We start from the raw sequence: 24,930 nt of genomic DNA, 5'->3' as shown, positions 1-24,930 counted from the left end.
CACAGGTAAGGCAGTTCTCTGAGGAGGAGGATGAAAGATGTTTAACTTATGGTTGCTGTATTTGTGTTGCCTCTGAGTCATGTAGCCTGAAGCCCTGCAGAGCTTCACTTAGCATCTGTATCCCTCCTCCCCAGAGACTGGCGGTCCAGTTTTCAGGAAACCTACTAGGGCAAATTCTCATAGTCCGTACTGATTTTTGAGTGTTGTTGTAATGTCAGCTAACACTGGAGCCTTGTGTTGGACCACTTGCAAAGTAACATAGCTTTTAGCCTGTCTTACCATCCTAAGGAACTGCTAAGGAGGAATAACCTAGACTGGAAAAGGGGAGGCTCGGGGTAGACGTCACAGCTCTCTACAATTGCCTGACAGGAGGTTGTGGCGAGATGGGGGTCAGCCTTTTCTCCTGGGTAACAGGGATAGGACTAGAGGGAACAGCCTTACATTGTGGCAGGGGGCTTCAGGTTGGATATTAGGAAAAGTTTCTTCACAGAAAGAGGAGTGAGGCATTGGAACAGGCTGCTTAGGGAGGTGGTGGAGTCACTGTCCCTCAGGGTGTTTGAGAAATGTGTAGATGTGGTACTGAGAGACATGGGATAGTGGGCATGGTGGGGACGGGTTGGTGGTTGGACTAGATATTCTTAGCGTTCTTTTCCAACCTAAAAGACTCTATGATTCTGTGAAATGGATTAATCTGGGATAGTCATGTTGCACAGGGGAGAAACTGTGGGGAGGGCTGTGAAGTGAGAAGTACTTTAATATCAGGCCAGAGACTGCTCTCACTGGAGTGGGTAGAAGTTTTGTTGCTTATTTCTATAAGAGTGGATACTCTGCTTTTGTTCTCTGTAATATCTCACATCTGGAGCTTCCTGGGGAGGAGGGAGGAAAAGGTTTGGAATGGCAAGCAAATATGCAACTACTCATTTTCTTGGTTTAAGTGCAGTGCTTTTTCTATATCATTGCATTGCACTGTGCTGAGAAGGAGGAATGGAGTCGTCAAAAATAATTATGAAAAAAAGAAAGCAGAAAACTCAAAAATGCTGAGAATGGCTGCAAGTTTAAAAATATGAATTCAAAGGGAATTACTTCTTGTGTAGCAATGTATTAGCTTTGCTATTGGGCTAACCGATCTTCTTGATGCAGCCTCACATGAGCCTTCCACTCATAGCATCTTGCTAGGCACCAGTCTGTTAGATTTCGTGCTACTGTAGTTAACTGCTTTGTGAGCTAACTCACCTACTTAGTTAATCTTTTTTTTTCTCTCTATCCCCCTCTATCCCATTTGAAGTCACATCAGTATCATCATTGTGAAAATTTCCTGGAAATGTTTCTGGAGGTAAGTCTTAAGTGTAAAAAAGAGATGATGAGAGGACAGGAGAGCAGTCAGAGAAGGAAAGAAGGATGCAAAAGAGGTTTAAGTGATACCACCACTTTTTCAGCAGAAGCAAATCAGTGTGTATCTATTGCCCTGAAAGAAATTTTGCAAATTTATACCTTTGGAAGATGTGTTTGATTGCCTCATATCAGTTTGCTGCATTGCATGATTTTAAATTATTTAGAAAATGTGTTCCTTAAAAGGCCATCACAGTTCCAGAAGCTGTAACAACATGTAGTTACTTATGAATTGAGGAAGAAAAACAAAAATAAAACTACATTATTTTAATAAAAATAAGTAAAAATAACATTCTGTCTTTAATTTAAATGTTCATGCTCTGTGTTGGAAATAAATTAAGACAGTGATTTCAGTGAATTAGACATAAATGCCATTATTATTATTATTATAAGAAGGTAGGTGGTGAATGATGGGCAGAGAATGTGTGGGAAGGGAAGGTTACTTCAAGAGCAAAAGTAAAAAAAAAAAAAAAAAAAAAGAAAGGGAAGGAAAGAAGCAACAAAAAAAAAGATCATAAGTGCCAAATTAAGTACAGCTTATACATGGGTTGCTCCAAAAGTAATGTCTCCTATTTATTTCCATGGAAACTACAACTGATACAAAGAGCACAATAACGTTATTTGGCAGAGCAAATTTTCAACTACAAAACACTATTTTTCAACATAGCCACCACCATTAGTTATGCATTTTTGCCAGTGATGAACAAAAGCCTGCATGCTGCATTTATAAAATCTGTACCAGTGGAGGTGACGCGCTGTTTCACAGCTGCTCTGACAGTGTTGTTGCTAGGAAAATGTTGCCTGTGCAGTCCATCTTTTATCGGCCCAAACAGATGGAAGTCAGAAGGCGATAAATCCAGACCATACAGTAGGTGTAGTAGGACAGTCCAGCCAAGTTTGGCAGTGTGCTCCATGTCTTTCAAACTGGTATGTTGGAGTTATCGTGTTGCAAGATAAAGATTGTCTTCTTCAAAACATTGTGGCTGTTAGGCTAAGTTCCCAGTGACTGGAAAAAGGGAAACATCACTCTCATATTCAAGGAGAGAAAGGAATACTCAGGGAACTACTAACATCAGTGCCTGGGGAGATCATGGAGCAGATCCTCCTGGAAGAGATGCTAAGGCGCATCCAAGACAAGGAGGTGATCTGAGACAGCCAGCATGGCTTCACCAAAAGATGATTGTGCCTGACCAATCTGAAGGCCTTCTATGATGGAATGATGGCTTTGGTAGACAAAGGAAGGGTAATTGATGTCTGCCTGGATTAGTGCAAGACCTTTGACACGGTCCCATGACACATCCTTATTTCTAAATTGGAGAGATATGGATCTGAAGGCTTAACTAGGTGGATAAAGAATTGGTTGGATGGTCACAGGCAGAGGGTTGTTGGGAATGTCTCTATGTCCAGGTGGAGACTAGTCATGAGTAGTGTCCACCAGGGGTCTGTCTTGGATCCAGTGCTCTTCAACATCTTTATCAATGACATAGGCAGTGCGATTGAGTGTACCCTCAGCAAGTCTGCTGAGGACACCAAGCTGGGTGGTGCAGCTGACACAACAGAAGAAAGGGATGCCATCCAGAGGGAGCTGGACATGCTCAAAAAGTGAGCACATGATAGTCAGTAAAGAAAGGCTGAGGGAGTTGTGCTTGTTTAACTTGGAGAAGAGCCTCCAGGGAGACCTCATTGAGGCCTTCCAGTTACTGAAAGGAGCTTACAAGCAGGAGAGGAACTGACTTTTTACACAGTCTGATAGTGATAGAACAAGGGGGGATGTCTTTAAACTAAAAGAGGGTAGATCTAGGTTAGATGTTATGAAGAAATTCTTTACTCAGAAGGTGGTGAGGCACTGGCACAGGCTGCCCAGAGAGACTGTGAATGCCCCATCTCTGGAGGCATTCAAGGTCAGGTTGGATGGGGCTCTGGGCAGCCTGATATAGTGGTTCGCCACCCTGCCCATGGTAGGGGAGTCGGAACTAGATGATCTTTATGATCCCCTCTAACCTAAGCCATTTTATGATTCTATGATTCTTCTCTGGCCTGACTCTGGAAGTTCAGGCCTTCAGCTTAGTCAGCGTTACTATGTAGCTGTCAGAGTTGATGGTTTGTTTGCATTCCAGGAAATACAAAAGGATCATGCCTTTCCTATCCCGGAAAACAGTGCACATCAGATTAGCTGCTGGGGACTGAGACTTGAACTTTTTCTATGATGAGGAATTCACACATCACCACTCCATGGACTGCCATTTTAACTCTGGCTCATAGTGGTGATACCACATTTCATCACTGGTAATGATGTGATCAAGGAAACTGTCACCTTCAGCTTTGTATTTGTGCAGTAGATCCTGACAAATTTGCATATAGTGTTCTTTCTGTTCCTGTGTGAGCATTTGTGGGACCCACCTGGCGCAAACTTTGCGATATTCCATCATTTCCAATGAATTGAAGCCCATATTAAACTCCATGTACAGTTTTATGGTCATAATGTGCTGATTGACATGGATGAGCTTTATTGAGACACTCTTCGTTTTGTGTTATGATAGCTGTGCATGGCTATGTGGAATGTGGCTTGGCTATCACATTGCTGTTGCCACTGCTGAAACATACTGTTCACTGCCTTACTGTGCTGACATCCACTGTTTGGTCTCCCTAAATGTTCAGCAAGCATCGATGAGTATCAATGGGTGCCATTTGTTCTGCATAAAGGAATTCAGTGCCACACCTTTGCTTCATATGCACTCCCATGTCAGACACCATTCTGTCAGTCTGTCCCTCTGCTGCCATATGTCACGTGGCAACAACATGTAATGGAATATTGGCGGGAAGGTTCAACCTCTACTGCCATACCACCAACATCTGCCTCTGATGTTGTGGGCCAACAAAATCGAATGTGAGGCATTATTTTTAGAGCAGCTCTTGTATATAAATTTCTGTGAGTCTTAGCTGAAATGACCAAAAAAAAAAAAAAATCCAAAACGTTAACCAAAACCAAGTAACCCTGACTTTTTACTGTGCATACTCAAAAATCATCAGTTTGACACTGTATTTTGTTATTCTATTTTTAGTAACTCTTACTTCGTACTTCATATTTGTGATTAAAATCCCAGCTGGAAGTTGGAGTGCCATTGTCCTTGAAGATACTCTGTACTTGTAGATACTCTGAGTTACTCAGTATATTGTCAAATGTGTATTTTCTTTCCTGAAAAATCTTGTAACCTAAGGATGTGCCAATCAATGTGGTTAAAAACATCCTTTCCAAGATAACTTCAAAGATCTGATAGCTCAAGTTCTGCTTATCAGTGTATTTATGATGCTCAGCAGAGTTTATGAAGCTTATCTGAGAATCTAAGCAAATTTTTGAACTATGTATTAACCTGTAAGATAAATGGTGTGGCTACTACCCAACTTGCAACCTCTGATCTAAGTACTTTGAATTTGTCTCTGAATATTTTTCTGGACAATAGTGTCTGGGTGTAAACATTTTTGAATAAGAACTCACTATCTCAGTTGCTCATAACTTGCCTCCAGGCTCAGTTGCAAAGGGTTCAACTGCCGAAGTTGAATCAGTTTATTCCTGAGTTTCTTTAAAATGTTGGCGAATTACAAAGCCTTAATGACAAGGTTGAACTGGGAGGACTAACTTGTCCTTTGCCACTTTGCCTATCCCCAGCAGATCTATTCATTTGGAACAAATTACACTGCTGAACTATGTTTGGGTGATCCTTAGCATTCTGGGCACCAATATGAGCAGTGGGTATCAGTAAGCACTGTTATCACTGAAAAAAAAAAATGGCCAAGCAAGTAGAAGATAGGTTAGTTTGATCTGAACTTGAGCAGGCATGAGGCTGGAGCTTTGGAAATTCGGTGCTAGCTTTTATGTTCACATCCTTTTCACTCACAAGCAAGTTCTTAGAAAGCAGAGTCTGCTTACAAAAAAAGGCTTTTTAATTTGAATAACTTATAGTAGGAAATTAAGGACCTCAGAGCATTCTTTTAGGATCTGACTTTTAAAATTTAAAAAGTACTTTAAAGAACAAAATGCACCTTATAAATATTGAACATTAAACTTATTTTAGACTTAAACACTGTCCATATAAGTAAACACAGATTTTTATGCAATCACAATATTTTCAATGTCATTATTGCATTAATCCAGTCTCTTCCTTTGAATGAGGATTGAAATAATCTCTTTTTCATTTATTTGCACTGACACTGTTGTTAGTGTCATTTTTACCATCAAAAGATCACTGGAGATTGTTTTTGGAAGACTGTGATATTTGGTAGGTAAAGAAATCTTTATGAACATTCAACCCCCAGCTTTCTACTACTATATGAAAAAGAGCTAGAGAAAACCAAAACATGATTTATGCCCTTAGAACTGCTTAGTAACCTGATTGTGTCATTGCTTTGGTAGAAAGTGAAATAATTGTTTTGCTTGTTTTCTCTTTTGTTGCAAATGCTATGTGAAAATATATATATATTATTTTAGAAGCCAGGTTTGGTTGATGTATGCCATGATGCTTAGATGGAAACAATTTTGAGGTGACATAGACCAGTAAATACCATCACAACTTTCAGAACCTTCCAAAATCTGTCATCAAGTTGAGCATCTTGAGTCATTAGGAGGCTGAGATAACACCTCTTCCTTACCCACTCTCCACTCACCACCTAGAGGCATGGTTAGTGCCTACATTCAGTGAGAAGACATAGCCAGAGGAAGAAAGCAAAGAGATTAAAACTGGCCTGCTTATCAGAATTATGTGAATGGAGTTATCTTCTGGGTTAGACCTGTGATAAAAAGAGTTAAACAGACTATGGCATTTTTCAACCTAAGTCTTTGAAAACTTCAAAGACCAAAGTACTAACTGCCAAGAGTCAATGGGATTCAATAGGCAGGAGAGTGCAGAACTGTGTCCTTAGGGATAAGCACAAGTACCTTTTTTTTTTTATGTCAAGAGCCATCTCTGTAAGATTCTTAAATCAATCTGATTTTTATTGTACAAATGAGGTTTGAAAGAAAAGAAAAATTACAGGAGTTTTTCTTTTCTTTGATACCTGTGAGCAGCTGTGTATAAGCCCAATTCTTCATAAGCTGTGGGTAGCTTGAGAACTAAGCTCTTGAGGCAGGTCTAAGAGTGTCTCTGTATTTGGCTCTAAATCTGACTATAAACAGGCTTTCAAAGTGAAACTGCCAAATGTTGTCTGGTCACATTTGCGTGAAACTCAGCTGATAGCTACTGCAGCTACGATGAACCCAAAACATAAAGTTTATCATTGTTCTCTTTTCCTTGAAACCTTGCACTAAGCCTGATGTGTTTTCTGCATTTGTAGCTTATCTTGCCTTATGCTGGGCTTTTGTGTACATGTTTCTACTGTCTCCAGCTCTCATAATTCTCAAAAATAATGTTGAAGCGAAATTCCTTGGGAAAACGCTTCCTGCCACCTTCACCTATAACCTTCAAGAATGCTTGCATCATCCCATAAAACAAAAGACAGAAATGAAAATAATGAGTTTTGTTTGTTTTGTTTTGTTCTTGTAAGTACTTTCCAAGTCATATAGTAACTTTAAACAGTAAAAATGCAGCCTCAGAAATGCTCAGTGGCACAGAGAGCCAGCTGTCTTAAACACGTGTTCTTTTCTGTGCATCTTTGGAGCAAGTGAATGAGATATCTGAAAAATACATTAGAAATAACCAGTTTTAGAGTCTGCCTTCTAGTTCTGGTCCTATTTATTTAACCAGAATCTCTTTCTTCCCAGCTGCTGTGAGTGGTGTTTCTTACCAGGCCATGATGCTTCAGGACATGAATAGCCATCAATTATGCAGCATTACTCAGACTCCAGCTGAGCACACTGCCTCTGATGAAAGCAGGCAGAGATGAATTTTGGCCAGGGTATCTTCATTCGTGTGCATTACTCTTTATTTGCATGAAGCACATGAGATAGGACTATAATTCTGTGCTGAGTTATTGTCCGTGGAAGACAAAGGTCACGCCTCTTCCTGCGCTTCTTTTCATTTCATGTGGGGAAACAAGAGCCCTCTCCCGCTGCCCGCATTTATTTACAAACCTCCAATTTCTGAAGGTCTTTTCAGACTCTGAAAATACCTCTCCACTGTAATCCATCCTCTAGCACATTAACAAGTAAGTCCAAAGAAAACATGGTTTTGATTAGCCAGGAATCCTGTGGCTTTAAAAAAAATAATCACCAAACCTGTGGTATTTTTATGTTATGTAAATTTCTTTTGCATTTTATTTTCTACAAAATGGACATCCTAGTAAACAGTCATGTGAAATCACATGTAGACCACAGACACCTGAACCGGTTAACTCAAGGAGAATCAAGCTGCCCTGATTTTTGAAAAGCAGAAAAACTATCGCATTTCTTGAATACAGCTCAGAGCTGGCCCTAATGAATGATTCAGGGCTATGATTCTTGCACGATCAAATGTCCCTCTTTCAGCATGCAGCTTGTTTCTTTTGCAGGCTTGCAAATGCTCCTTGCTCAGGAGCTGCCACGCTACCTTCTTTCTGCTCCAAGCATAAACATGCTGCATGGCCTTTTCAGTCATGTGGCCTTTGACTGACATGCCAGGATTTCTACAGCTGGCATTTTCAACCAAAAAGATTGAAACCAGTACAGCAACATCCAGAAAGAGCTCACTTAACGTGCTTTACAGTCCTTTTACTTGCAGGCTCTTGATCAGCATTAATTTGTGTGGTTGTTTATTTTGGTGTTTTTTCTTCTTTCTGAAAACACTTGAAAGCTAAGGGGTCTGCTTTTGACTCTTGGCACATTTGCAGGGGGCTGCAAGGTCCATGACAGCAACAAGGTAAGAGGAAGAGGACTATTCCCTTTGACCCTTGAGTGGGGAATTTGCAGCAAAGACAACGAAAATATTTGCCCAAAGTCACGTAGGAGAATTTGAACATTGACCATGAGATTGTTCTTTCTCCCTGTATAATCTCTGTACTTCCTTGGGTTGAGCAGGAGCTTGGGAACTCAGAATTTTCCAGGCTATTGGAGATAAATGCCTGGAGTAGGCGTGGAAGTGGTAGCAGATCATATCAGAAACCGTTTTTTAGCTGGAGCTTGCTCCTCTGAACTCTGATAATGGTAATGTTTTTATGAGTTCTGCTTGCAAAGAAAACCTCAGAAACCTGAATCATGGAGCACAGCGCAAAGAGCTTGCGGCAGTAGTTCTGTGAGGTGCGAACGATCCATTCATTTCAGCAAGATAACTCAGCTGGTGACTAATGGTAATTTAAATGTCAGACTTGTTAGCAGTTTCATTCCTAATGAAAGACCTGGCTTTACGGATAGCTTTGCTGGATGACTTTTCTGATAAAACCCTACTAATGGAATCACAGTTATACTAGCAAAAAAAGTGCTATGACTAGCATAGTTTACAGTGGCTCAATGTGTGAAATGAGCTGTGCTGACTAAAGCACCTTTGGACAATATAACTGCTTCTATGGTATCCAGCAGATTTGTGGCAATGGATTAAAATGAGACGATTGAAGTGGCTATTGCTCAGAACTTCGATTTAGGTCAGTTTCTGTACATTGGGTTGAAAATTGAGGTAATTCAGGATGCATGAACGGATCAGGTGTCACTGCCTAGCAGTATCTGCTGAGGGTCCCTAGGTCATTTAATTGCAGGCCGTTGTCACAGGCATGTCAGAACACTATGCTAGAATTTTAGGCAGCATAAGAATGTATTTTTACAAATCAGATGCACACCTCTGGATTTAAACAGTATAACTAAGCCAGATAAAATTTCTTACATGGTTTCATGTAAGAAGGGCCCATGCATTTCCATAATATAACATTGCACATGGTCATTGAAGTGGCATTGTTTGCTTGATGGTAGAAGTGGTATTATTTTTTTCCTGATAAGGAAGGAGCCAAGTGAAGAAACCTAGCAGAGCCACCGAGTTCATTCAGACTGTGCTCAAGGCCTTCATCAGCACTGCTGTATTTTGAGCATTTATGTGGAATATTGCATGTAGCATCTCAACCAGGCAAATTACTCTGCCTGTAGAAGAAAATCCCTCTCTGCTTTTCTAATTATTTAAAGAATAATTGTGTTGGTTAAGTATGCCTTAAACTTTGAGTTAAAATGCAGAGGAGAAACTTGAGAGCAAAGCTGTGCATCGAAGGTTGCTTTGGTTTTCTGATTTGGTGAAAGCAGTGTGGAAATCAAAGTTTCTGAATTTGTTTTTTTTTGGTAAATATTTGGATTTGTGTGTCTACCTTGCTGTGCGCTGACTGTTCCAGTCCACAAACCCTGAAGTAATGCATAAATGCACTATCCTTAGGCAGGCAGTTAAGGTTCTCAGTTCAGCTGTGCCTCTTCCCAAGCTTTTGCTAGCCTGGCTCCAGGGGGGACCATTTAAAAACAAGGGCCAACGCCCTCCAGTAATGAACTGTAGGTCACTCTGAGCAATTGCTTAAGATTGTATCACCAGGATGTCAGCCTGTTTCTCCCCAGAGGTGAAAGCACTAGGCCTGGGCACAGAGGTCATCTCAGACAGAGCTTCCATTGTCAATAGAAGCACTCGCTTTGTTATTCACCTTCGTGGAGGCGTCTGTAACCTTAATTCTCTTGTAGTAAAATAACGTGGTTTTTTTTCCCCTAACTTGTCTTCCTGTCTTATCTAATGTCGGAGCAGCATCAACAAAAGCAGTGTGGTTTACCTGATAATGCGTAGGGCTGGCACATTTGAGACCTACAGATTCCCACCCTGAATTTGTCACAGGGTCGGTAGGTGAAGTGACAGCATAATAATAAATTGAACGTTTTTTACCTGTTGTCTGGGGAAAGGGAAATACTACAGATGGCCTTGTGTTTTCTAAAGCTTGTCTTTGGCCATCGATTGTACATGTTGCAGAATGTTAAGCTGTTAGCTTTTGTCATAAATGATAATGGAAAACAAGTATCTTGCTCGTGCAGCCCTTGAGGTCGAATATAGCTTTGTTTACAAAATTGAATTATTTTATGAGCAACTGCTTTATTTTGTATAGGTTTCAGTGAACCTAACATTCTGTTTAATAATCCTTTGTAGAGCAGCAATCATGCCTGGGTTACAAAACACCTTTCTGAAACTGAAAATACACGGCTGCAACGTGCAAGTATTTGAAGTGCATGACTTCCATCTGGGATTTTGTTTAGGGGGGTGAAATCATAACTGTGTTAAAATCAGCAGGGCTTTTGCCATTTGTTCCAGCAGACAATGAAATTTTCAGTTAAGAACAGTTTAGCAGATTGGGTGCAACCTTCTCAGCTTCTTTGTGGTTTTAGAATTATGTCCAGACAGAGAAAGATTAGATGGAACACAGCTTTCAACTACAAGTTTGAAAATGCTTTACAATTTCCCCTAGCTGTTCCCTGCATGAATTAATGTTTATTCCTGTTTTAGGGAGAGAAAATGGATGTTTTTTAAAAAAATTCCCAAGACTGTGTAGCAAGAGTCACAAAACTGAGGGCCCAAACTATCTGGTCATGTGCTTTAGCTGTCACAGTTCTTGACTTGAGAACTTCAGGAGAGAATCATGGCTTTTAGTGTCAGAGAGGCTGGGATCTGCCTGTAACCCTCAAGAGACATGAATAGCACAATGAAATGTGGTTTATATTGCTTTGTGGTGCTGATTTCCTAGTTAGCTTTGTCCCTTTTCATTCTGTGGCTGCTCTGTATCTTTGATGCCTGTGCTATGTTTTAGGATTCTTTTGTGGATCTAGAGGACACTCAGAAATCTATGACACCTTGTTCGGAGGTAGGCATAAGTGATGGATTTCAGAAGTGGAAAGGTTAGATAGCTATAATGGTGCATATATAAAAATAAAACCTGTGAGCAATGGAGGGCTTGTTGCCCTCTGCCCTTGGACTTGGGGTGGAGGTGGCTCCAAATCAAAACAACAGAAATTAAAGGTTAAACTGCACAGAAAATACATTGTTTCAAAACCACTTTTAGAAGAAAGTCCCAGATGCTTTTTTTTTTTTTTTTTTTTTTTTTTGTCAATTAAACTTTTTTTTTTTCCCTTAAGCCTTTCTGAAGTATCCATTTACACTCCAGCCGCCTAATGCATAATGCACAAGTCTCGGAAGGTCACAGCTGGGTGGGGACGGTGCTTTCCTTTGTTGCTTTAAGAGTCTGCAGCTCCTGCTATATCTGACTCTTGTAGGAAGAGCAGCTATTTAGAAAGCCTCCAGAGCCAAGGCTTTGAAGCTCAAAGCACCGCTGAGGGCTTCCAGTTTGCAGAATAGAATTGATGCCTCGACAACTTCAATCTCTGGATTTTTTGTCGGTATGTTGTATGAGACTGGTTGAAATAGCTGTGTGAAAAGCAGAATCCTAAATGAAGCTTCTTCAGTTAGGATCTATTGTCTGCAAGTCTCATTAGTATTAAAACACTTTTTGTGCATTGGTCTGTAACAAAATCTCTTGCTTGTGGCACTGGCTGCGGCTTTAGGAAGTGGTGCCGGAACTAAAGAAAAATAGCTTGATCCCCACGTGGAGCACTGGGAGGCTTATGATGGAAATGTGCTCCTTACAGTGAGTTTACATTTTTTTCCTCTTAGCATATCACAGGATTCTGAGCCAAGAAGGGAGGAGAGAGAACTGCAAACCTATAACTCAGGGTAAAATAAAACGGATCCATATGGATAATCTGTCAGCTATAGCTTTCCCCTACCATCTGGTAATAATCAATACCAGGCATAACATAAATAACTCACAGTGTACTTGGTGTAGATGCATACGTACACTTGCGCGTGCATGTCCTGCACTTCTGTTCCATCTTGAAACCACATCTGAGCTTTATTAGGGAGTTGCTTGGACACGATCATTACTATTACTCCAAACTCACAGCACTGCTCTGCTCCACAACGATAAATATTTTATGTGTATGACTGTACGCATGCAGAACAACAGGCCGTGCCAGAAGTGCAGGTGAATTGCTTGGGCCCATGGCGGCCATGTTATGCAGTGGGATGCACGCCTGTGCGCACACACGCACAAACAGGATCGCCCTCTGTCTCTCATTCAGTCACTGGCTTTAATGTTTATTGTCATGGGGAATGCTCTTATCCTATTTAATCCTGTCTAGATGGCTCTAGAATTTCAGATGAATACCCTGACTGAGAAAATGTAATCCAATAGTACTTTGTTTTGGGGAGCTGTTGAATGGGATGTAGCATACCAGTTCTGTTTTAGCTCTTAACTTTTTCCTGCTCATCATGCTGTTTGTCTTTGCCTCCTTCAATAGCTATCCTCGTTTCCCAATATGCTCTCACCGCAGTGACAGCAACAATCATAAAGGCTGTGTCAGACCTTAGAGCACTCTGGTTTAGATGGATAATTAAATGAAGAAATACTTTTCAAACGTAGAATTGCAGCCTCTATGGTGTGCTTAATTTTAATCACTCCATCAGCTTAAGAAAATACTGCTAGAATATGTAAAGATAGTGTAATATTCCTCTTGAATCTCTGTTGTGAAATTGTTGCAGACATTTGAGTTACTGTGTGTCTGCACCCATAAATAATAAATTTCTGAAGGCAGCATACTAGGAATAGCTGAGCTGCATGGTGATGAATTTATGAGGAGCTGAGCAACCTGTCTGAGAGAGAGCTGAGAACTAAATTAAAATAACCTTTACTTCTCTCCTCCCCTCCCACCTGCATGCCATACTCCAGGGAAAGAACCATTCTTTTGTTTGACAATAGTGCATGCAGTATGTCAGGTATTTGCTTGACAGAGAATAAAGGAACGTGTGTTGCTGTAAGGCAACTGAATATAGGTTGCAAAACGTGATAGATTTGAAGGTCAATGGATCTAACATTCAATCTCGCAAACAATCTATCTAGCTTGAATTATCTGTCAATACTTAGAGCTTGTCAATATTTTCTTTTATGAAGGAACATTTGTACGCAAAATGTTGTTTCATTAAATTAGTTTTGCTTGAAGTAAAAACATATTTGGAAAAAAAATATGCTTTGATTTTATACTGAAATGTTAATTCACTTAATATCTTAGTATGAATACTTTAATACAGGCACAGATGCATCTAGCTTTATACTACTGTAATAAAATGTCAGAAAAAATTAATCCTTTTTTTTTTCCTAAAAAAAGGTCAAGGCATTTGCTCAATTTTGTAATGGAAAAGAACATCAAAATACCCAAATTTAGAAGCATATCACAGAGATTCAGCAGCAGCTATCAATTACTAGCAAGATTTTAAATTATCGTCATGCACTATAAAGTTGCTATTTCAAGTAAAACCCGTTGCACCATGTAGTTTGGTTATGGCTTGGTAAACAGGCAGGCCTTGGCTACTCTCATCTTTCTAATTGGATGGGAAAAAGTCTGCTCATGGAGGTTACATTTATCAAGTAATCAGAACACTTAGCTTTTTTTTCCACATTTTTTTTTAATAAATCAAGAGCAGGATAACTATTGTTTTGACAAAAAATCCCACCCACCAACAACCCAACCCAACCCAACGCAAACCCAACCCATACAATATCTAATTTATTTTTTTCCACCCCTCCTCCTGCTTGCAGGGGCTTGAGCAGGGAGTTGGATCAGGTGACCTCCAGAGGTCCCGTCATAACTCAATCATTCTGTGATTCTGTGAAATGTGTGGAAAAATGGTGAGCGAAAAGGCAGTGGGTCTTCTCTGATATTAAAAGTGGTTTTCAGGAGTAGGTGGCCTGGGTTTATGGTGAATGCTTTGGTATGACTCAGCACAGTGAGTCCTGAGGTGTACTTGGTAACTTATGCTGGTTGACGGTATTTTCTTTTGTGCAAAGAAGGCAACTAGGAAACAGTGAAACTGGAACAGAAGATGCACTCAGCGTGGATAGAAAGTTATTGAGCTCTGAGTGTGCATGTTAGTATACACAAATTAAATACAGAGTTGGCATTATTGATTTGTAATCTAAAATGGCAAAAGGATACATTTCTTATTGGCTCCTATTTTGATATGGTCTGTGACTGTGGTGATAATGGATCTTACTTTGTATAAAAAGCTCATTCCTTAAAATAAACAGTAAAACTGCACCCCTTCATCCGGACCTTTTCTAGCACACAGAAAGAAGGTAAAACTTCCACTTTTTTGCTCTGTTTGTTCTTTTTTTTTCTGAAAGCATTTACCCTATTACTGGAAAAAAAAATCTCAGTCAATAATTCATGAAAAACACACCAGTAGTTCACATTTTGACCTTCCATTTTGGTAACAGATCTCCCTCCAACTCTCACAGGGCTAGGACATAACATTTTATCTGCTGCTCATGATAGAAGCCTTCTGCCACAGCCAAAAGGAATTTCAGTATTGGTTTTGGTCTGCTGTTAGCAATGTTTACCAGAATTACACAGAGCTTTTTTTTTTTGCTTTTTTTTTTTTTCTCTTTTAAGATATCAGTGGTTGACTTACTAAAATTAATGACATGGTCAGGTATTTCCTGACCATGATAGTTTTGTACCCGAGGTAGACTCAGATAGATAGTCCTGCTTCTCTGAGTGCTGTAAGAAGAATCCTATTAGTCTGTGGTATGTACTAATGTAGGCTAATCCAGCAAGCCTTTTGCATGTCTTTTTAAATGAGAGTTAGTGCACGTTTATATACCATATTGATTTGGCACAGCTTGATGAAGGAACCTTTCAGCTTTACAGAGTTATTCATGTTCATCCTAGAAAATGGTGTGTCCTGGAATTTTAGATTTAGTTCTGAGCTGCAGAAAACAAGAGAGGTTCTTTATTTTTCAGCAGTGTAGTGGTGTTTGGAGAGTCTCAGCTAGTGCTCTCCTGGCAAGTGGAGCAGTGTGTCTCCATGGCTCTTTCAACATGCCAACTATGGAGCTTCAGAAAGACCAAGCAGCACATGGAGCTTGCAGGCTGGGGGTTTTGTTATTTTAAGGCTTACACATATTAAATAAGTATTCCCTTGAATGTCATCTATCAACACACCATAAGATGCAGCTGATGGTACCTGAGATCAAGTAGTTTTGTTTTATTTCATTTTGTCAACGGTTTACGGGCGTTCAGCCCGGTTCCGTGACGAAGGGGACGGGGAATCCACAAGACGGCTGGAGAGCGAGGTGCTGCCAAGATGAGAGACGGCGGAAAAAGGGACGAGGTCTCATGATCTGCAAGTTTTTATACTGCGAGCTTTTATCTTTTCCCTCCGGCTGGAAATGGTAACAGAGGAGAAAAGTACCGTGGGGACTGTAGTAGTCCTTCTCTTCTGAAAATCAGGATCATCCACTACATGATGTTATGATGTGGAATACCAATAACCGAAAATCACAAAACCATGACACATTTCAAAGCTGGAAAGCTAAATATTGGCTGCTTACTACAATATGCCCAAATAAATCTATTACTTTTTCTTGCGAGTTTCATGTAAACTAAAAACTGCAATTTACAATATAATTCTTTTCCACGCTGTTTTTGTGTAACACAGTCACTACTTGTTACTCAGAATCTAAAGTAATGATGAAATATTCAGTCACGCACAGTTATGAAGAAAACAAAGTGAGCGTGAAGCCTAAACCTTGGCTTTAGGTGAAAAACCCACTTAACTCTAAGTGAGACATCTTCATTCTGGCATAAAATGGTACTGCTTTGTTGAGGTCAAAGGACTTCAGCAGTTTCTTTCAGCTTGTCCCTTTTGCTACCTAAAAATACTTTAAGAAGTCATTAATTTTTCTGAAATAAAATGGCAGAATAATAACTAGGAGATCTCTTAGGACATGGAGCAGTCTGAGAAGAACAGACATTTAGATGATATTAATTTTGTTCCAAAGGCAAAGGTTCTTCATCTGCTCAGATCTTTCGTTATTTAGACTATGAAAAGCTCTAAATATTTTTTTCATTAAATTCTTAGTCTCCATGGGAATATTTACTACCCTGACTCTGCAAGTCAGAGTTGCCATCTAAAATTCCAATTATCACTGAATTCCTTATGAAGCTGTTTGCGTATTCTGAGTTTCCAACACATCCCTACCAATGTTTTATCTTGAAACATGCATTAATTAGGTTTAGTCAACTTGGAAATGAACTGTGAGCTTACTGAAGCACTGCCAACAGGCAGCGTGATTCTGTGCTGTTTGATCTACTTGGAAGTCTTAGACATGTTGATTCATAAAGGCTGGAAGAACTAGCCATGCTAGAGCCAACAGCAGCCGTAAGAAATAACATTTCATATGTCATAGATTAATATGAAGGGTTCTGGGGATTTAAAACTCTCTGAAGTTTGTTGATTAATGTCTTCTACACATCCAAAAGGAAAGAGGATTGTTTGGTTCCCATCAGGCCACAGGGACATCAGTAGCAACTTGAACCCCAGCTCACCGATTAAAGTCACTTCTGTATGAACTCTCAAGGAACGTTCTTCTGTCTGAAGAAATGGTGATTTCTGAAATATTAGGACATCACTTGTTACTTTAGATGGCCTTACACCTGTCCACTAATTTGGGAATTGGCTTCTCCTAAATGTTTCGTGATGTTTGTTAATAAGCTCATCTGTAGGAGGCACTTTTTAAGTGTTCTTTGTTTTGAGTGACAAATTTATGTCCCCTAAATTCAAGGGAAGTATACGATCTCTTTTATGAGTTGGAAGGCTGTAGAAATAGTAAGCTCTTTGAAAGATTCATATCTGACAAGCGTAACAGAAAAGATTAAACTTAAATTGTTCAGTACTTGCTAGATGCATCTAAAATACCTAAGATCATTTCTGTGTACAGTGGTAAGAACATGTGTTTGCTTAGAAGTTTTCACTTGATTTCAGATAATTTCATTTTAAAAAAGGCAGTCAGATGCTATTTATAAGAAGTTTTCAGATCGCACTTCTTAGTCAGGTACCAAGCCTTTTTGTGGACAGAACGCAAGTGTACAGCTTCATTGAGAACTTCAATTTGTCCTGGGAATGGGAACATCTAATTTAGTGCTGTGCTGCTTCTGAAATGATTGCCTATAATCAGTTAAATCTGTTGAACAGAACTGGCGTTGACAGACTGCCAGACGAATGGTCCTAAAAAACGATGATGCTATTGTGTCATGCACTGTGAAAAAGCAAAATTGAAGAATAAGGAAAAAAATCAGCAAAAATATAAGAGAGAAGTCTGGCAAGGGTAATATCATGGATTATTAAATAGGGGAATGAGCTGAGAGTATCTGGCTTATTCTGCAGGAAAGGGAAAATAGAATCCTCTAGAAATTTTGCCTACTGCTAGGTCTCTACAGGTGGGAAACCTATCTACTTGTAGTTAAGTGTGTTGCCCGAAGCACAGTTGTTTCAGACTTACCTCTTTAAAGCATCCATTTTACTCCTCTCCCCATCTTCATTACATTATACATTTTCCCGTTTCAGAATGCACCCCAACTTAATTGCCAGGCTGGCTGATTACTAAGAAAGGAATGGGCTCCATGCAAGGGCATCTGATTGGATTAGTGAGTAGTGATCAAGGTGTGCAGTGTAACACTCAGATGTCCTTCACCAGTGTTCTCTTAAACACTGCCTGTAAGGGAAGGGGAATCAGACAGTTGATGTATGTATTAGTTATCTTGTTCACTGTATTCTAGGGTTTACAGTTCCACATCTATCTCATTAACCTCCAGCATCCTGTTGACACTGGTTTGTGACAATTTCCTGCCACCTTTTTCCCAAAGAAGAATAACGGCAAAGGCAGATAAGAACAAGGCAGACACGCTATTGCTTAAACTGTCTTTGCCTTCTATTACAGGCATCAACGCAGAAAAACTTTAGGCCTTTTAAAGAGAACTTCTGAAATATTTGTATTAAATTCCAGATTTCTTCTTTCTGTCACTATAACTACTCTAGAAGTTGCAGGCCACTTTGGTACAAGTACGCTACTACTGTGGATGTTACTGCAGAAAAGCATAGGTGTATTCCAGCCAACCTAGAAGACTCAATGACTGATATCTGCTTAGGTGTGATAACCCAGAGCACAAGTTAAGCAAGGATCAACTATTCACTTCCTTTTCCAGCATATGGGATTGAAAATTGGAAATCAATATTTTATGGAAGAGAAGTCTATTGTGGAATCTTACACACAAAAATAACAGTTCTGACCTAGAAAGTCTCTAGCCTGCAAACTGATAGTTACTTGGTTGATATTTAATGTTTTACTGCATGTCTTCCTTGTTTTTTTTTACTCTTTTTCAGGCATCGACATTTGGCCACTCTTGGAGTAAGTGGAATAAGACAGTGGGCTGAATGGCTGCTTTGCCTAAGTCTGACTGTAAACTGAAAAAAAAAAAACAACCCTGTTCTTTACAGGAATCACGCATGCATGGGGGCAGGAGTCTGAGGCACTCAAGCTGTGGACTGCCTTGAGGCAGAAACCAGCAGTTGTGGCAATATCTTGGCAAGTAGAAAGCTGCTAAAGACAGCGGTGCGGGACTAAAAAAGAATGAGGGGCCAGAGAACGCAGCTGTGGGCTGACAGTCTGCAGAAAAGCCCAGAACAAAGACAAGAAGCTTAAAATCTCAAGACTAGCTAATGGGAAAGAGAGTCCAGAGTACCACAGAAATAATCCAGGACCTACAGTGAAATCACATTTCTGCCTGGAATGATAATATTCAAATGAAACTTACACTAATTTACTCAGTTAGGATCTGAATCCTATCACTTGACTGGTGGGATTTTAACTAGTGAAATTGCAAATGAGTACTGAGAATGATTTCTTGAAAAAGACTATTTTTAGAAATCCTTGCAGCTGAAGTTACATGAATATTATATGCAGCATTACTCTCAAGAATAGGCAGCAAATAGAATAATCAATGATTTACAGTGAAAGAGTCTTACTGCACTAATGTACCCAGTCCCTGATGAGGTAAATGCTGGTCATACTAAGCTCGTCATTTTTAAGGCCAGGCTACTCTACAGAAACTGTAGTGTCTACAGCTAACAAGTGTACTGTATTAAAATGGACTGGGGTCCTCAACAAAGGTTCAGGTTAGGCTGTGGGTCTCCTACTCTTAGTGTAGGACTTTTCCCTCTTATTGCCTCGAGGGTAGCATCAGCCCGACTGTCTCTATCAACTCCTTGGGGCTGCACCTACATCCTTCCCACAGCCCAGCACCCTAGTTCTGCCCCCAGGTCCATCAGACCCTGTACTTGCGAGGCTGTAACAGGGACAGCTTCCAGCCCTCCATAGTCCTGACCTGCCTTTTTGAGTCTCCTTCTGTCAAAGACCATAATTAGCCCATTTTTTTCCCCTATATAAATGCTATTCAGGAAAACAGGATTACTGAGGAACGTGCAATAATAATGTTCAGAGCACATCTCTTGAGGTTGTGACTAGGACCCAATCACAAGCACAGTATTTTCTTTGTAATGAAAGAAAGCTCAAATTCTTTTCCCCTGCAAGATTACAGGTTGCTGTAATGTTCTGAAGCCAGTTCTAGAAGCACCCAGCAAAATAAAAGGGGGAAAGAATGTGATTCAGACAGCACTTGCAATTGGTTTGATGCAGCTAATGCATTAAGAATTCATTGGATAGCACCACTTTCTCACCTCTTCAAGCCGTTTAAGAAAACAAAAACCCTTCTTCTGGATGGCAATGCCCTTTTTAGCTGTGTACTCACACTGCTAAAGGTTTTCAGCCACATACCCCAGGCCAGCGAAGTATCACACAGCTAGTAAGAGGAGCATATCTTAGGAGTGTTCCCATCCATCCATCTGGACTCATTCAACCAAATGAGCCAACTAGCTTCTGATTTGGCCTTTGTGACAAGAGACATAAGGTGAGCATTGGACATTTCGAGAGTCCAGGGAGGCCTAAGTCTTGATGTTGTTGGTGAATATCTGAGTTAATGTGAGGTATCCGAACATTCACAGATTGTGAATAACCTGGAGAAAGAGCACATTAGTGACAATCCAAAGAGTCTTGAGCAGTTCAGAAGTTTAGAAAAAGTACTATTCCGGGTAGACCATGTAAATATTGCAGATACTACCAGCAGCTTTCTCTGGGCTATGGCTGTCTCACTGGAATTGGCTTAAGCCAATGTCTAGTAAGATTTTTATTCTCCCTCCATGGCCTCAAAGCTTGGCTTTAACAAAGCCAGATAGGATTTTGGCAAGGAGTTATGAATTTGCTGGCTTGTTTGTAATAAAGGACTTTAAAGAGAAGCAACTGTTGTCATTGCAATAAAATAATAATTATTTTTTATTAGTGTTTGGAATTATTTTGAAATTATGTTATTATTATTGTTTATTCTAATTATAAAACACACAAGAGATAACTAGGTACTACAGTTCAAAACAGGAAAATTACATTGCACAAAAGAGAAGTGGACTTTTCTATGTCTTAGCTGGTGACACTGGAAAAAAAAGGTTATTTTGTCTTAATGAAATGAATGTGTGTACAGGACATGAGAATTTTGACACCAATGCTTTTTATGAAGACTGTAAACAGAGGAAGGGAACGTTATTGTAACTGAGAATGAGTGTGCTCATTTGGGTGTGTCCACGTGTTCCTGGATGCATGTGCATATTGTCAAATTGTGGAAGACATTGTAACTACAATGTAGCTTTGACAGTAGAAGGATGACTGTCTAATGTGATCCCTCAAACACTGGTCGCCATGTCAAGACATACCCCGCTTTGGTAACACAAAGGAAGCAATGGCAACCATGAAAAGAACAGGACTTTGTGAAGCATACCAGGACCTCTGTATGGCACAGCAGTTGCTCTCTGGCTTTGGGGAAGCTACAGAGAAGCAATGGCACTCTATAAAAGGATCAGAATAAGTCAGAAAAATAAACCACTGCACACTTACTGAGTGCTATATACAGAAGTTGATAATTTTTCAGGAAAGACTTTAAGAATTTACTTGGAAGGCTGTAGGGAGAAAATCCTATTTAGAGAAATTGAAAAAGCATGAGCTAGAAGATCACCTGTTGCCTAAAGGCTGGATTACAACAGAAAGCTCTCAAAATGTCCTGATGACTTTGGTGCCTAAAGCTATGTGTGACTGACCTCAATGTTTATTTCAAATAAGTGTCAAAGTGCAATTACTCCTGCAGGTAGGGCTTTGGGTTGTTATATATCAAGAAATTCAAGAGCCAAAAGGTAAATGGTCCAGGATCCTAGGAGCTTTTGAAATAGTGATTCAAATTATTGCCAGTGTTAGCATGGCTTTATTTAGTGTATTATTTTATCCAGGCAGAAGTGTGCTCATCATTCATGCAGTGTTACAATAAGCAACTACAGAAAAAAAATCTTAAGCCTCCGATGCTCGTGACAGTGCAAATATTGATGAGAGACAAATATAAAATGTCAGTGCAACTTGGACATTTTCCTTAGCTTCTAATAAAATGCAAATTTAGAGATCCTCTATTTTTGATTGAAGTTCCAGTCAATTTCAATAGATTTGTGCAAATCTATACCATCTGATTATCTGGCATATAGTTGGTGAGTTACAGTGGGTTCAGAGCATGTGAGACTGGATTTTTGTCATACGTGATCAGTTAATCTTGCATAAGGACTTCCATATTATTATTATTATTATTACTATTCCAGTGGAATAATGCCTGGAAAAGAAGCTTTATCTCATGAATGTGAATGTGGTCTTCATGAAGCATAAAATTCTGTAGATGAGATGATGTTCCTTAGTATTTCCATTACTTGTTCTAGAACTAGTAAAAAGCTATTGAAGTATCTGCAATGGTGGGCTTGGGAAGAAGATGTCTTCAAATAGTGCTGGGTCCTCAAAATAAGGTGCATTGAGGTTATTGTTGTTTCAAGAGAACAAGGCTAATTAGAACAATACAGTTTGCTGTGGGCAGTAAATTCACTATTGCCACAAAATGATTAACAATTTCACCATCTGTTACAGGTGTGATGATAACTGGAAGATTTATTCATATAATTGACAGGATCTATCTTTTCAGTCTTGTTTACTGTTTAATTTAGTTATTTTCTTCAAACAGTACAGATTTATGTTTGCTGACTAAACATACTATTTCTTTTCATATTGTCCTTTGTTATTGTTTCCAACTGTGACCTAGAAGACTTTAAAATAACTAAAATATAACACTAAATAGAGACAAATGCATGTTCTCATTTTTTTTCCTTCCAAAGCAATATGTCATGAAGGCTGTGATCAAAATTCTGTTTAAGGTACTGTCTTCTATTTTGATGGTAACTAGTAGATGGTGCTTAGAGAGAGATAAAGAGGGCAACCATAGAGTAATTATCCTTTGAAACCTCCCAGTTTAAGACATATAACGAAGCAGACTTTGTAAGCCAGAGGCAGTTATGTGTCCATTGTGTTTAAAAGCCTTTACTGGACCTATCCTCTGTTTTGGTTAGGTTTTGTTTTTTTTTTCCCATTTCCTTTTTGAACTCAGGCTTTCATCTTCAACAACTTGCTGTATTAATGTCTCAGACAGCTAAATTATGTGGTATGAAAAAAGAAAAAGCAACACTTTTGTTAGTTTTAAATATAGCACCTGGAAATGTCATTGGATGCCATCCAGTTTCTGAGGTGTGAGAAAAAATGCTGAGAATTCTCTTAGATTGTAAAACTCATACAGGTGCTGGTTCAAGGGCTATCAAAATTACAGGGAAGCAAGGATTTTACTGGGGTTTAAATGAGAAATATAATGTAACAAAATGAGAAAAGCATCCCATTCCATTTGTTAACAGAACACATTTGCAAAAAACACTGGCCCCAAGAAACATGATGGATGTATTTTTTGTCCTGTGATGCAGTTTGATGGAGTCAAAATGGTAATGCTTCAGAAAGTCCACAGCTGAGCAATGAATTGTGATGGTGATTTACTATGCTTCTTAACAGTTATGTCTCTAAGATCTGTCTTATTTAGATAGACTACTTTAAATGCATGACAAGATAAGAATAAAGGAACATCCAGTGTACAGTGAGAGAAGCTTGTGAGAAATGTGCTTATATTAGGAATAGTTCTAGTCCAGTAGTCATAAAATATATTCAAATATATTCATATAGAAAAGAGGCTGATTGGCTCTCACGCTGTTTACTTTTTGCAAGATTTTGGAGGAGTCCATGTTATTCATAAAACATGGAATTTTCCTGATGTTACAGTGGAAGTGACAGCACAACCGAGGACGGCAGTTAGTGAGCCTCAATGACTATGAATCTTCTAAGCATCTTTGTTGCAAAATGTTAATGGATTTCCTAGATATTTCTTGAATTTTTCCTATATTTTTCAAATTTGGATAAGCTATGTCTTCACAGCCTCGGAAGATGCTTTCTCCAGTTTAACAGCCTTTTACTGCAAATGTCTTGAATTCTGGGATAGCTCCTAGCACAAACTGCGTAAGTACAACTTAAAGAAGGCAAGAGTCTCTTGCACTAGCAAGAGACTATGGACGTTAAGCTACTTGTTCCCTGTGATGTTTTTCCATGAAAGTTTGAGCTTGAAGTTGCTGGTACCAAACCAAAAGCTTGTCTTTTCTGTGCTGTTTCTTTTGTCCTTCCTGCTTTTCTCCTTACGTTTAAGTAATGATTAGTTCTGAAACAAAGAAAACAAAAGCCAGAAGGTGAAAATACTTAAAAGGAAGCAAACAGTTTTGTAGAAATACTGGCTAGACTGGGAAGAGAAGTCTATTCCATTCCAACATCTGCAACAAAGCACAATGTTTCTGAGCTCCATTTTTTTTTTGTCAGGAGTAATTGGGGCAGTTCCACAAGGGCAAGAATTGGGGTAGTGGGTGCCCTGCTGCCTGGCAGGGCTGTGCCCTCCCTGACAGGGTGCAGTCCCACAGTAAAGAAAGAAAAAGAACAGAGTAGGTAAATAAAATAAATAAACAAAGTTAGATGTGGTCCAGACAGATGAGAAAGTCCAAAGTGATGAGGTCCCAGGCTAGGCTAGGTAGTCAGTCTGTGGGTCAGGATCAGACATCTAAATCAATGGGGTTCTTGGCCAAACACAAGCATGGCTATAACATATCTGTGATGTAGCCCTGGTGAAGGCCAAGGACAAGAATCGCAGCTAACATCAGCTCCTGAGGAAAGCAGAGAGCCATCACTGAGCTCTGAGGGAAGCAGAGAGCCTCCCCACAAAGATTTTTCTTCACAGCAATTCTGGTCAGCAAGGTGACTGTGTAGCCAGCAAAACTTGTAGGAGTAGGGGGGAGTGCACTCAGGATTCTGACACACTGACAGCAAGTGTATGAATAAGTCATTGCTAAAACTTTTTTCCCTATTTTCCCCTTAGAATTACAACAATAAAGTTGGTCTCAAATCTGAGGCAATTGCCAGCTCTGGCTGTCTGATTGCCAGAAGATAGAGATGTATGCCATTAAAGATAAAAGCCTCTCTGATGATTCAATGTCACTGTTGCCACATGATTATATGCAGTTTGTGGTTTTAAATTCCATGAAACATCATGAATTTAACTTGAATTTGTTTATATGATCTCACATTTAATCATGTGATGCCATGCTTTTTGGTTTTAGGCTCTTCCTCACTCAGAATGCAGTATGGATGACTCTATGGTAGGAGATTTTCTGCCAAGTAAAGACGCTTTATCTTTTC

At 39.5% G+C, this 24,930-nt stretch overlaps 1 long non-coding RNA gene across 1 annotated transcript in view; it reads left to right on the top strand.

The window, feature by feature from the left end:
• Nucleotides 1,278-24,930, top strand: part of LOC110393881 — a 57,635-nt gene continuing 33,982 nt past the window's right edge. Inside the window, exon 1 of the long non-coding RNA XR_002435243.1 lies at nt 1,278-1,333. This is a non-coding gene — a long non-coding RNA (uncharacterized LOC110393881). The remainder of the gene's footprint in view (nt 1,334-24,930) is intronic.

The sequence above is a fragment of the Numida meleagris genome, chromosome 2, assembly GCF_002078875.1.
Source record: "Numida meleagris isolate 19003 breed g44 Domestic line chromosome 2, NumMel1.0, whole genome shotgun sequence".
In the NCBI taxonomy this organism is placed as follows: domain Eukaryota; kingdom Metazoa; phylum Chordata; class Aves; order Galliformes; family Numididae; genus Numida; species Numida meleagris.
Note: the sequence above shows the minus strand (reverse complement) of the source record. Positions and strands in the feature narration are given on the sequence as shown.